Genomic DNA, 14,471 nt, shown 5'->3' on the forward strand with positions numbered 1-14,471 from the left:
GGGATTCATTGGGGCATCACTCTGGACAAACCAACAAAATCTCATGTCCTACCTGAGATTCCAAGTACTTACGGTGCAAAACTCTGATTTTTAACCCTTAATATTTTCCAGGTGAGAAATCTCTCTTAACTGTATTTTTGCCCTTTCAAAGTATCGTTTTACTGGAACTCAATTATTATAATCTGACATTTCTAGTGAGTTCTGAAATAGAGATGAAAATGTGTTTAAGGTTTAAAGCAGTTTCATCTTAGGTAAGGTTTCTTTCTCTCTCTCTTTTTCCCTCTCCTGCCCCTTTCTACCCCTACTCTTTCAGTGCCTTTAAGTCTTATTTCACCTCCTGTGTCCATGAGGGGGTTGCACACTAAAAAATCTAAAATCTCCAGTGACCTCTGATGGGCTTTTTATGTAAGGACTTTTGCTTTTAAGTGCTTTTTAGTGCTTGCTTCTCCTGTCCCTGTAAAAGTAAGATTTGATGCTGCAAGTTGTATTATTTTCTATCATTAATACCAGTTTGAATACCTCTTAGCAGTTTATTACTCTTAGATATATGTTTAAGATGTCAAACAAAATTCATATGGTTGTAATTAGTCGAACAAAATTCATGGTTGTAATTAGTGCCTAACCTTGTTGTACTTTCATATTTAATTTTGAAGCATATGCTGTTTATAGTTTTACAAAAGGTTATATTGGCCTTATTTTTGAATCTGATGTTATTTCTAGTTATTTTTCAAGAGTATATATTATGTGGATTTCAACAGTCTGCATTTAGGTTGAAATTAACTCAGGTTTCATTGCTTAATATAAAAGAGTAAATATTTTAAGATTCTGTCACCAAAGGGAATAAAAACTCACTTCTACCCTAATACAATATTTGTCTAATTATTGTAATATATATGTTCATTGTTCTCCATGTATGTCTTTTTCTGTGGATGAAATTATTATTACCAGCCTAATTGACTTTAAGATTTTATCTTTTTGTCCTTTGGCACTTTACCTACAAAAAAAACAAGTGTTAGCAGACCATTAAATGTTGACTGAATAGAAATTGATATGACAAACAAATGGATAGGCAATTAGGAAAGTTATTTTCTTAATTCGTATTAGTATAAGTGACCTTGATTTGCATTTAAGATTTGTGGAACTATGGATTACAAGTTTAATGATAACTGACTATTACTAAAATAAAATACAAGAAATCATTCAATAGTGATAAAAGCCAAGAAATATTTTGGTATACTTTATGTTACCTCTGCTGGGTCTGATTTCATCCACATTTTAGGATATACATTATGATTTTTTTTAAGAAAGAAAAGGCCTTCTATTAATACTTAAACCAGGGCAACCAGAGTATCTTGGGATTGTGTTGTGGAAACCAGGACATGTGAAAAAAAGAGTATTTTGATTGTTTTAGGATGATTTGAGAATGTCTGTGGACTACCTTTGTGGTGGAACCCAGAGAACATTTGAAAATGTGAGCCTGTTGGAAGCAAAGCTCAGGGCTGGAAAAATAAAATTTTGGAATCAGTTGCACAGAAGCTTGAGAGCTTCCAGTGTGATAAAAAAGAGGCTAGACATTGATCACCTGTATTTAAGAGGAGTTATTGAAAGAAAATAGCGAATGGACAGAAACGTAAATGGAGGGTTAGTAATCCAAAATCTTATAAGCAACCAGAGGGAGAATGTGGGGAGGGCATGCATACTGTTTGTAAAAATGTAAATTGGTCTAGTGTTTTGAAGGGTAACTTGACTGCGTCTCTCTAACCGAAAAGTGCATAATCCGTTGAACTAGACATTCCTACAATATTTATAGAAATAGTCACATATATGCATAAATACACATAAGAAGTTTGGTGCAACAATGTTTATAAGAGCAAAAAATATATAACAGCCTCAATTAGGATCTTGCTAATTATGGTATTCCCACAGCGTAGAAGTCTGTGCAGCTATAAAAAGGAATTAAGGAATTAGATGTTAGTGGTCTGCTATAAAACAGGAGAAGCAAGTTGTCATATAGCATGAGTAGTAGGATTTCATTTTTATGAATTAAAAATCAACAGAATGAACACCCGCACAAATGAACGAACATGTTCTTATGTATGTGTGTATGTTTGCATATGTGTATTCTAGAAGAAAGTATGGATAGATTGATACATTTTAATATATTGTGGAATTGTTTGGATTTTCTATAGAGACACACATAACTAAATAATAATAATTAACATTTTAATAATAAAGATCCAGAAGGGCTTCAAAAAGAAGTATATATTTTTCTTTTTCATTTAGAAAATTCTAGAATTTTTGTTGTGACATTTTGGTGAGTTGGTACAGGGAAAGAAGCAGATGGATTGCTTAAAGTTATAACTCCATATTCCATGTAGTTATATAAAACCTCCCCACCTTAGCATATAATGCAAATAAAGCTAACCAGTACTATTATTTATTCTTTAGTTTTCTTTTGCCATTTTGACGCTGGGGTGAGTTATTTTGACACTTGGGGTAAGTTACTTGACCTGAGTGATGGTACTAGATAATGGCATAGGAAGAAATATTGATTGTCTCAACTTGGTAGTTGTAATTTTGGCAGATCTCAGTAGTTATTATTATTGGATGAATGCTACTGTTTAAACTGTCATGTAAAAATGTACACCCCTCTTCCTTTAGTGTCTTGAGAAGTGATCCAGAACTGCCATGTTTAGATGATGTGGTTTTGGAAGAGTCCTCCTTGCTGTGATAGAAACAGAGTGGTGGAGAGTAAACTCAAAGTCGTTTTTTGTTGTTAAGTGTCTGGAAAAACCCGCGCCCCATTCAACTAGTGCTGTGATTACACTTTACATTTCCCCCGTGTACTGTTCCTGGTCATAGCTTTAATGTTAGTTTAACCAGACTTTCTGTTTAATTATAACTGTTAGGGTAAAGTCAGATGTCAGCTCACTTGGCTGCATGCTTAGGCCTGTAGAATATGGAGTGCTTTGCTTCTAACCGCATCTGTTGTCTGGTCTCATTATCTGTTAATGGTACTCAACTTGACAGGGTTGTTTTGATAAATGAAGGGTGTTATGAAACCAGGAGCTGGAATTTATGTGGAATGGAGTTGAGGATAAAAGGAAGCAGTGACAAAGACAAGGGGAGAAAGATCAAGAGGCATCCAAGCATTGCTCCTGGAATGCTCATGATAATGAAGCTTAATATCTTTGTAGGGGAGAAGATAAATTAGTATTTTTTCATTTAGCTCAATTATTCTTTTACTATTTCATATGTTCATTAAAAAAATCTGAGAACTTCTGAGAAATTGTTGGTCTTGTTTTCAAGGCTCCCCTTTCTCTTCTATAGTTTTCTTATTTACAAATTCACACTAACGCAGTTCAAATAAAACTCTACTTCCTTCGAAGAGTTGCAGGGGTAGGCGGGGGTGGGGGTGGGGTGTTTGGCAATTTCAGGATGGTCTTTCTCCATTGACTGGGAGTCCAGAGGTCAAAAGAGCTCTTGTGCAGGTTTCCATGTGAGGGGAATAGAGGTATTTTATTTAGAGAGGGAAAAGCTGGAAATAAAAAGTTAAGTGTAAAAGGAGATGAGGATTATCCCCCCCCCACCCTAACAGCAAGGATTTTCTATTACATTTGTATTTGGAGAAACTTTGAAGACAGACTAGTGTACAATATGCTTTCAGATTTTAATGTTGTTTATAGTTTATATTGCTGTATGTATGTACAAGGTTTAATAAACTATCTACATTACCTGCTGCTGTTTGCACATTGTGTAAATGCCAGGTAAGTAGGAAGAGCTTAAATAAATTAACAATAACTTCTGTTCCTCATAACTCTTTAAAAAAAGAGTATAGCTTGTGAGTAGGATCCTGGCTAGGATCCTGAATTACTGCCCGGCATTTATTTACATGTCTATAAAGTAAAAATCTTCCTTTTACCAGAATATTTAAATTTTTTTTTAATATGAAACCAAAACAACAACAAAATGAACATTCTTAACATACAGACATTCCGTGCATGGTGTAAATCAGTGTCTCATAGTATCATCACATAGTAGTATATTCATCACCATGATCATTTTTTTAGAACATCTGCATCACTCCAGAAAAAGAAATAAAAAGAAAAAAGGAAAAACTCATGCATATCATACCTGTTACCCCTCCCTCACATTGACCACTAGTATTTCCATCTACTTAATGTATTTTAACCTTTGTTCCCCCTATTTTTTTCTGTACGTATGCTTTACCACTCCCTTTCATTGTTCACTAGTATTTCAATCTACTCAATTTAACATTTGTTCCCTCTATTTATTTATTTTTAATCCATAATTTTTACTCATCTGTCAATATTGTAGATAAAAGGAGCATCAGACACAAGGTTTTAACATTCAGAGTCACATTGTGAAAGCTATTACCATTATACATTCATCTTAAAGAAACATGGCTACTCATTTTACTAGACTTTAGAAGTAAATTAAAGATAGGCTATTTATTTGCATATATGCAGTTTATTTGAGAGAGGCTTCTTTGTGCCAAGAACTGTGCAGAGAATACAAAGATGAGTATAACAGGGCTGTTGTCCTGAATTCACTTGTTCATTCCACAGATTTAGGTGTTTTAAACCCAGTATTTGATGATGAACAAATGTATACAACCTTTTCCAACGAACTTACTGTTTTGAGGGGACTATGGGCATTAATCAGGAAATCACAGCAGTGAATTACAGACTGAGATGAATGCTTTTAAGGAAAGGAACACAGTGCTGTGAGACCTTATAACAAATGAACGTGACCTAGAATGGGGCCTCAGGGGAGGCTTCTCTGAAGAACTGATACTTGATCTGAGATCTGATGGAGTGGGCTTTATGTGTGTGTGGCGGGGGTGGGGAGTGTGGGAAGGAGGAGTGGGAGGAACGTGGAGGCAGCAAAATTATTTCTACTATAGTGGGAATAAGCAGTGAGTGCTGGAGGCCTGTGGTAGAAATCAGGGTAACTGAAAGATGGGGGAGGGGTGCATGTGATTAACAGAGAGTGCAAGACAAGAATGAAAGAATATGTTGTAAGAGAATTACAAGCAAAATGTTGTTAACGCAATTAGAAACCCTGAGACCCGAGGTACATTGTGAATTCAGACCAGAGCAGTTTGGTTATTCTCATCAGCCTTTTCCAACTCATTGTAAAGCAGCACTTTTTAAATTGTCTGCAGGAAAAACAAAATCCTCTTCAGGCTGTGCCATGACTGGATATCGCTGGTTAGAAAATCGGAAGTGTATCCAAATACAGGGCTAGGCTTTGGAATTTATTTCATCCCTGATATATGGAGTGATTTTCAGAGCCACTTGGTTTCATAAAACAGATTTTCAGGATGCAGTATGGTCTCATTGAGAAATGGTGTTTAGTGGAGCTTATAGCAAAGCTGGACTTTCAGTATAGACCACCTCCAATTTGTATCGATTATAGAAGCCTTTCAGGGTGGCAAAGGCCTTCTGTACTTCATCAGCTCTGATTCACAGTACATGTGCTGTGTTAGTAGTTTTTAGGTATATATTTCTATCTTTTGTAAGATAACTTGATTTTTCTTTAAAAAATCAGAATGATCTTTAAAGAGCAAAATGTTTATGTCATTTTGGTTATCTGTGCCAGCAAGGGAGGACTTCCCTGGGTTCTCACCAATTCCCCCTCTACTGCCATTCCCCACCCCTTCTCCAGTTCTTGTTGAGAGACTTTGGGCAAGTCACTTAATGTGTCTCAGTCTCAGCTGCCTATTGGTAAGGGGGTACCTGATAATTCAGCAACTTTATGGGATCTTGGAAGGTCTACTTAACATTTATAAAGCTATCTGAAAGTTCCATGAATCTTCCTGGAAAGTGAAAGATGTAATATTAAAGATACTAGAAGAGATCATTTAAATTTTGTGCTTGTACTTTCCAATTTGGGTCGACACTGAGTGACAATACTTTGAATTCCTATTCTGTACGGATATGTATTTTAAAATTCCTGTAGAGTGTGTTATTTAATAGGACAAACTACCGTGGTTAACACTCGAGAATGAATACGTGGTAGCCATATAGCTTAAATTGTAATAAATTTCAGCAAAGATATGTTTTGCCAGACTTCATTGGGGATGGGGAAGAAAGTAATTTGAAATCAACAATTTGGTAATTCTGTTTCAATGCACATAAAAATTTAATTCATCAGGGAGTCTGGAATCTGGTAGCCTGTGTAGTATATGTTTATTTAAAACCACTTGGTATGGAATGTGCATTTGTTTTATTTCGTTTTATTAGATAAATTTCAGTTAAGCCCAGTTTAAACTATGCCTTGTTTTGCAGATGGATCTTTATTTTCTGGTGGAAACGGGATTGATTTTAAAACAAATGTCTTACACAGAATTTTTAAATTGTAAAGAAAATTGGGTTCAGAAATGTTTGACACTGAAGAATGCTTCTTTCTCTTGCGCATCTTTGAAACAAATGTTCAGCGAGTCTCATTGTTGGTTATTTTGTCTCCACTTGTTAGACGTCAGATATGGTTGGGATTAATATTCCTGGTAGAAACAGCGGCAGCTTTAGGATGTGTGAACTGCTGATCACTCACGGGGATGCGCTGCTTCTTAATATCTTGCTTGCAGATGCATTTTCTAGCTGACCACGCTATTAAGAGCTGCCATCGATCACTCAGCCTCCCGATTCCGGCTTTCGGGAGGGGAGGGAAGCTTGGGGAGAACGGAGGCTGGCCAAGGAAGGAGATAAAATTGCAGCTGGCTTTGTACGCGCACGGGTGCGCGCGCTTGTGTTCACAAGTTCACGCGCAGAGAGGGCCGGGCTCCAGCCCGGGTTTTGCCGGCCGCCGTCGCCGTCGCAGGGAGGCTGCTCTTTCTCTCCGGGCGTCTGGGTCACAGGCATGTGGCGGTGTCGGCCCCTCCGCCCTGGCTGAAGGAGTGGGAGTAGAGCGCGGCGGCCGCGGGTAGCAGGCGCGGGCAGAAGCGGCCGCACCCCCCCGCAGCCGCGCGCCAGGTCCCGCGCGGCCACCGCCTTCCGGAGCCGCTGAGCCGTGAGAGATGCGCCCGCGCCGCGCTGTCCTGCCACCGCCGGGGCCTCCTTTTGTTTAGCAAGTGCGTTTCACTCTGGGAACCCTGGCCGGCCCGCGCGTCCCGTCCCTGCCCGCGGGGCCCGGAGTTTGCTGGGGCTCTACGCGACCACGAACCTCTCCCCTTGGTGGGCGCCGGAGAAAGAGGAGGAGGACCTGGCCAGTGGGGACAGCCCCCGCCACCGACCAGCCTTAGGCAAGTGGCGAGGAGAACGCGGTCGGCTGCTTGATGCTGCGAGGAGGGTGCAAGGCGTGGACTGGGAAGTTGGTTAGGTGTGGGCGCAGGGGCTTTCGGAGCGGGGTGTGCCTGCAGTGTTCACGCTAACCCTAGAAAGATGAACTTGGGCATTTTTAAGAATGATAATGGCTTTCCAGGAATAAGGAGTCGGTATATTTTGTGTTCATTGCATTTTTGCTAGTCTTACTAGTTTTTTAATTGCTGTAACTCTGGAATCTCAGTTTAATAAACTGAAGAGGAAACATTTTGGGGGTAGAGAAAGCACTATTTAAAAATATATGTGCATACACATGTTTTTTTTCTTCTCCGAAAGGAAAGTTAGTGAAGATGAACAATGTATATAATACAAAAGTCGCTGTCTCATCAAGAAGTGTATTGCTTACTGTGGAGTAAATGTAAATTAGAAGTGTATAATGAGTCTGATAGATTTGATTATAACGTGATTCTGAACTACTTAAGTGACAAATATAATTGACTTGATGGACCAAGATACTGTGTTTTTTCTTTTCGGGCAGTGTAGTTAAAATGCAGGCACAGTCTTTTGAGTATTGCTTTAAGTTTAAATTATTTTGGTGTAAGGTGATGGCTTACCCGCAGAACTCCTTGTTTAGTCAAGTCGGGTTTTCTGTTGAAGGGACTGGGAGACCTGCTTGACCACTTTCTCCTTACTTAGAAAGAAATGCATGTAGTAGGTTACTTTGTTTTACTCTCAGCTTTTAAGCCCCTCTCCTGGTGCACATGTGCCACTGCTCCATTGGGCATTGTTTAGCTGGAGGCCTTGTCTCAACCATATGGAGAAATGTTTTAATGGTTTGTGAATGAAGGCGGCAGTCAAAGGAGATGAATTTTTGTCTTTGAAATCCTGTGTTTGCTTTAAGATCAAGATACTGAGTAAATGTGGAGGACGGAGTTGACAAAGTCCTTAAAACCTGCGCAGAATTACTGTATCGATTCTGACTTTTTTTTTTAATGCTGAGAACTCCAAATTTGAAGTTGATATGATTAAAACTCTGCAAACGACAACAGTATCTCATATAAGCCAGTTGATCTGTGGGCATTTACTTCCAGACATACAACTAACTGTATATTTTTATGTGTGTTAGGTTTGGGTTCTAAGAAGCAATTGGTTTTCTGAATATTTACATTGTCTAGTAAAATAACACGACAGACATTTTAGATGTTTCAACTTCAAAATAATGCAGGAGTGGGAGTTAGGAGCTTGTACCCCCTCCCCCATTCTAATTTAGCAGTTTAAAGATCTCTGAGATCAGTGAAAGGTGGTTTTGAGTCCAGAGCACTTGAATGATCATTGTATTCTGCCAAGCCCTGGTGCTTGGCAGGCTGTTTGAAATGTTATTTGATCTGTTGTATGATAGAATTGACTAAGATTGTCCCCTTCCCCTGGCTTGTTGAAAGTGATCAAGGACAATATATGTAAAAACTTAACCTACATTCATTCATTCTAAGCAGGGTTCCAGAAAAAGGCTGTTTAGTTTGTTTTGTGTTTTTTGCATTTATGAATTGAGGGGAGAGCTGACGTAATGTAGCAGTACCACTTCCTTTGTGTGTTTTTATAGCTTATAGGATATGTTCTAGTCTACATGGCTGTGATCGTATCTGAATTATTTCTGAAATGCTTGAATGCGTATAGATGTATGTGTATACATATACATTTATGTATATATCTATCTATCTATAAGCCCAGGTACCTTCAGTTATGTGCCAAGATATTTTTTACCTTGTAGGTTTAGGGAGGAAAGAGTGTAATGTGATGGTTAACTCCCTCAACTTGTCAGTGAGGTTCACTGAATTGCCTGTGACTAAAGCAGACTAGCTTTTCATTTTAATTAGTGCAACTGTGTACAGCTGTTTGGTCAGAATGCATTGGCTGTTCCTGCAGGGTCGCTTTATCTATTACATTGGAGGTTTTATGGACTTGGCTGGCTGTGTTTCTTAATCCCTCTCCTACCACTGTGCTTGCTTCAGAGCAAATGACAGAACAAGAGAGGCTTTTGTTTACTCATGTAATAGTTTACTTGTGAGAGATTTATTTTTGGTTTTGAGGAAATTGGTAAACCATGTAATTAATAGGTATTGCACTTAACATGCTTTTCCAAAGTTCAGAGGGTTTTGTTTGCTTTTGTGTGTATAGTCTTGAGGAACCATCTGTTTTATAATGACATAGGAAGCGGTTATATATTTTTAAAGGCTCTTTGTTTACTATGCTAGGATTAGTTTGTTAAGCTCAAAACAAAAAGAAATGTTAGCATCATCCAAGATAACATGGCTAGAATGAGTGTTTCCCTCTTGTCTCTAGCAGAGGGACTGAGAGAACCACTGACTTAACAGCGATTTGGCCATAGACTGGATGATAAATTGAAGGGTTTAAGAGATGTTTGCCCTGGTGCATGTGTGGCCAGCTTTAAATTTTTGTGTTTTTGGCTCCAAGTTATCAGATAGTTTTTATCTTAAGATTGAATAGATTTGAAACTTTGAATATTGGCCTGTAACAAAGCAAGCTCATCAGACTGTAAAATGGATTGTGACGTGAATGATACATTTCCTCAATGGTTCACTCTCCTTACTGTCTGCTTTCTTATTGTAGAGAAACTGTCCAGAGCTGTTACCACTGCCAGAGGCTTCTAAGACCTTTTTAAAAAGGGAACAAGGCGGTATGATGGTGGCTTAGTGGCAGAATTCTCGCCTGCCATGCCAGAGACCTGGGTTCGATTCCCCGTGCCTGCCCATGCAAAAAGATAAAAAAAGAGAGGAAAAAAGGAGTAAAAGTCATAAAAGCAAAATTGATTGAAATTTGTTTAAACTTAAACTAATTTGATGCCTTTTCGAGAGGTACACTTTGGATGGGTTGGTGGAAGGGGTGTGTGGGGCAGAGTGGTGTGTTGTTAGGGGGTGGTGGAGCGGATTGATGCTGTTGGGAGAGAAAGGCAGCTGGCTCAGGTTGAAATAGTCTTTTTTGTTTATTTTAAAGAGGTGGATTCTTCTTAAAATGACTTGGAATGAGGAAAAACTGCTACATTTTCTGGAAAATGCTAGTTTCAATGTAACATAAAGAAAATGGTTTTGCTAATTAAAAGAAATGAAAGCATTTAGATTGGCAGCAGAGACTTAAAATCTGAGGGAAAAATAGAAAGCATCCTGGATTCAAACAGGTTGTTTAAAACGTTCATATATATATATCTTTTATTTTTTTTTTAAATAGAGACCATATTTTCCCATTCTAAATATTAATGGCTTTTAGGGTCTTAGACTTGCCCTGCAAATCTATTTAATCTGTGATACAGTTGACATACACACACACACACACACACACATATATATATGTAATGAAAATCAGTAAGACAATAACGTTGACATTTAACTACCAAGAAAAATCAGCATACACCTACTTGTTTTTAAACACTATCACTTGGAACCATGCTGATGAAATTAATCAGTGCATTCAGTATAGCTTGCTGCTTAATAGTGAGCTTGCTTGAGTTCTAGTCTTAGTTCTATTCCTTACTCGCTCTGACATCTCTTTTGTGATTGTTTCTTCCAAGTGAGGTGGGGGAAATGCTTGCCCTGTCTCAGAAGGTAATGCTTACCCTGTCTCATGGTACTTACATTCCAATGGAGGAAGAAAGTAAAAGAGCGTGAAGATTCGTGAAGCTTCAAAAGACAACTTCTGGGCATTTCAGTGATTTAAAAAAATTTAACATGGGAAGTTTTACAAAACTCTTTAAGCCATTATTTTTCACTTCCTTGATAAAAAATTTATTTTTTCACACTACTTTAGTAAGATTTATTAGCCATTGTTAATAGTTTTGGCTTACAGAATAGAGAAGGGGTAAGAAAATTTTTCTGGAGAAAAAAAGCAAAAACCGAAACAGAACAGAATTTAAAGAGTGACATGAATTTAAATGCCCAACAGTAGTAGGATAACATTTTAATCATGGCTCATCCATCAAAGGAAATATTATGCAGCCACTGGAAATTATCATGTTAAAATTATCATGATGTAAATATAAAGCTAAGTGGAAAAAACTGTAGATGTCATACTATGCAGCCTGATTCCAGGCTACATATCCATATTTACTTGCACAGGCTCAGGAAAAAGATTAGAAAGAGAATTTTTTCTTATGAAATTAGTTTAGTAATTCAACGAATACCTATTGATAGTCTTTTTTTTTGTTAATGTTTTTTAAAAAGCCATTGTAGGTTTATAGGAAGATTATGTAGGAAGTACAGGAGTTCCCATTACCTCCCCCCACCCCATTTTCCCTATAATATTTTGCGTTAGTGTGGAACCTGTGATGCAGTTGATGAAACAATATTATTATAAGATTAGCTTCCATAGTCCGTGGTGTACATTAGGGTTTGCCCTTGGTGTTGTACAGCTCTGTGGTTTTTTTAAGGTTTTTATTGTGGTAGCATATATACAACCTAAAATTAATCATTTTAGGCTTTTCAAATATCATTTAGTGATACTAATTACAATGTGGTGTTGCCATCACCAGGATCCATTACCCAAACTTTTCCATCACCCCAAACAAAAACTTTGTACCAATTAAGTGTTAACTCCTGGTTAACTTGTATTCTGATTTCTGACAATAAATTTGTGTAGTCTTAATTAATTCATATAAGTGAGATCATGCAATATTTGTCTTTTTGTGTCTGGATTATTTCATTCAACATGATCACATCTTTAAAGTTGAGCCGGACCTGGGAATATGGAAATAAACAAGACAGATATTGTACCTATTCTTATAGATAGGAGTAGGAGTACCACAAATACATATATAAGAGGAGCAGCAGGAACAGGATTTGAGAGAAAAAGGTCTGAAAGTTACTGCAATAAAAAGGGATGAAAGGAGAGAAGGGGATAAAAGGAGAAGATGGCTTGTCACTAGAGTTACTTGTTGTGCTAGGTTCTAACCTACAGAGTGAGAACAAAAAAGCACTATTGAATAAACACTGTTTATTTAATTAGGAGTCAGTGGAATCTCTGAGAATTTGATGAGAGCAGAGTAGCCTAGGAGGTGAAAGATGGCCAGGGATGTGTAGAAGCTAGTTTGCAAATGGTAAGAAAATGGTGAGTTTGTAGCTGGGAGAGGCTGCAGGGTTAATGGCAGTGGCATTCTGTAGCAAGGATTTTATAATCAGTCTGTCAGCTATGTTCATAGTTTTATAATAAGATGAGGTAGTGAATATGAATCACTTTTGGGGTAAAAATAAAGTTAATATTAGGGTATCAATTAGAAGTTACCTCTGAAGATTTTTTTTTTTTAAGAATATGGAAGGTATATAGGACATCCTTTATAAAATTATAGTATTTCTGCCACGAAAAATTTGGAAAAATCGTTGAGTTCTAAAGACAAATAATTGGATCTGTGTTTTTCATGTCTTATTTCCACAAAGTATATTAACTTTTATAGTTGTTTTTTTAAAGGTTTATATGTAACTGTTGAACTTCAAATAGAAACAAAATAGAGTCAGTGTACTATGCATTTGTAAAATTGCTTAATTCAAAAATCTCCAGATGGTGTGGGCTGCTGTGTTCACAGCTGTATTCACTGCTAGCTCACCAGATTATCTACTAATAGTTTAAAAATAGCTGGTTAGAAACAGTGGTGTATTCAGGTCTCTGCTGATTTTAAACCTCAATGGCAGTAGTGACTTGCATACCTTCTAGAAAAATGCCAATTCGAATTACTTTATTTTGCATTGCTTTCAGGATTTCTTAGTTGGGACAATTTATGTTTTCCACAAACAACCAGAATGCTTACATACAGAAGCAGACAACTAGGTTCTTTTCATGTTATGTTCTGTCAGGAATACAATTAGAGAAAGGCTATTGATTTGACTTGCCTTTTAAAAATGTTTTTGTTGTTTTACTCACTGACATTTTATCATTTTAAACATTTAAAAATATTAAATATATGTAGTTGACACCTTAACGCTTACTATGTATAGTGAGCCTTCTGTAACTGTATTTTTTGGCATTACCCAATAACAAAAACAAGACAAAAGCTTGTCAATACCATTCTCCGTTCTATATGCTTTTGTTTCTGTTACAAATATTTAATAAGATTTTTAGAATGATTTGAATTACGAAACCTTAATTTGTTTTTACAACGTATGCTACTGCATATTTGCTTAATAAAACGAGCAGTGTATATTAAATATAAAACATAGGGAAACAGTTTGAAACATTATCCATGAATTTTAAAAATGTGTGTTTTGGGGGGTATATGGGCATTTATTTATTTGTTAACAGACTAAAATTATATAGAAAAACCTATAATTTGATTGTACATTTTGAACAATTATTTTGTTTTAGTTGTTTAGTTCTTACTGTGTTGTCTTTGTATTCTGATCATTAGGAAAATTATACAGAAGAGTTTTCATCCTATGTGTTTATTCTTTAACCACCTACCTTCACAATTTCTTTTCTTTCATAGGCTATGCTCTTTTCACAGAACATACTCTTTTATTGAATAGGTAAGAGGGATTGTTCAGTATTGTAACTTTCACCTTTCTCAACCAGGTAATAGCAGTGATAATAAAATGTTAGATGTTCATGGAAGAAACTGTAGCAATTAATATTCGCTCTTAAGTGTTTGTGGGCTTAGGAACAGTTTGAATTTTCATCTTTGAATGGAAAATGTTCTGGTTTGAAAGAATGTATGTACCTTAGAAAAGCCACGTTTTGGCCCTAATCCCATTTTGCAAAGGGTGGCTGTTTCTTCTGGTCCCTATTCAGTACTGTATGTTTGAATCTGTAATTAGATCATCTCCCTGGAGATGTGACTCAATCAAGAGTGGTTGTTGGGTTGGATTTAGGTGGAGACCTGTCTCTACCCATTCAGGTGGGTCTTGATTAGTTTACTGGACTCCTCCTATAAAAGAGGAAACGTTTTGGAGAAAGCTGGAGATTCAGAGAGAGCAGAGAATGCTGCAGCACCACTAAGCAGAGACTCCACCAGCTAGTGCTTTGGAGATGAAGAAGGAAAATGCCCCCGTGGAGCTTCATGAAACAGGAAGCCAGGAGAGGAAACTAGCAGATGATGCTGTGTTCGCCATGTGCACTTTCAGCTGAGACAGAAACCCTGACTGTGTTCACCATGTGCCTTCTCACTTGAGAGAGAAACCCTGAACTTCA

General features: G+C 37.3%; 1 protein-coding gene across 8 annotated transcripts in view; it reads left to right on the forward strand.

The window, feature by feature from the left end:
• The window catches only part of RERE (arginine-glutamic acid dipeptide repeats), a 636,739-nt gene that overhangs the window by 171,186 nt on the left and 451,082 nt on the right, over positions 1 to 14,471 (forward strand). Inside the window, exon 1 of one of the 8 annotated variants that reach the window (XM_077151417.1) lies at positions 7,057 to 7,267. The exons of the other annotated variants lie outside the window; for them this stretch is intronic. The gene's annotated coding sequence lies outside the window, so the exon portion shown is untranslated. Of the gene's footprint in view, positions 1 to 7,056; positions 7,268 to 14,471 lie in introns of those variants that run through there. 8 annotated transcript variants of the gene reach the window in all.

Source organism: Tamandua tetradactyla, chromosome 2 (assembly GCF_023851605.1).
Source record: "Tamandua tetradactyla isolate mTamTet1 chromosome 2, mTamTet1.pri, whole genome shotgun sequence".
Classification (NCBI taxonomy): Eukaryota; Metazoa; Chordata; class Mammalia; order Pilosa; family Myrmecophagidae; genus Tamandua; species Tamandua tetradactyla.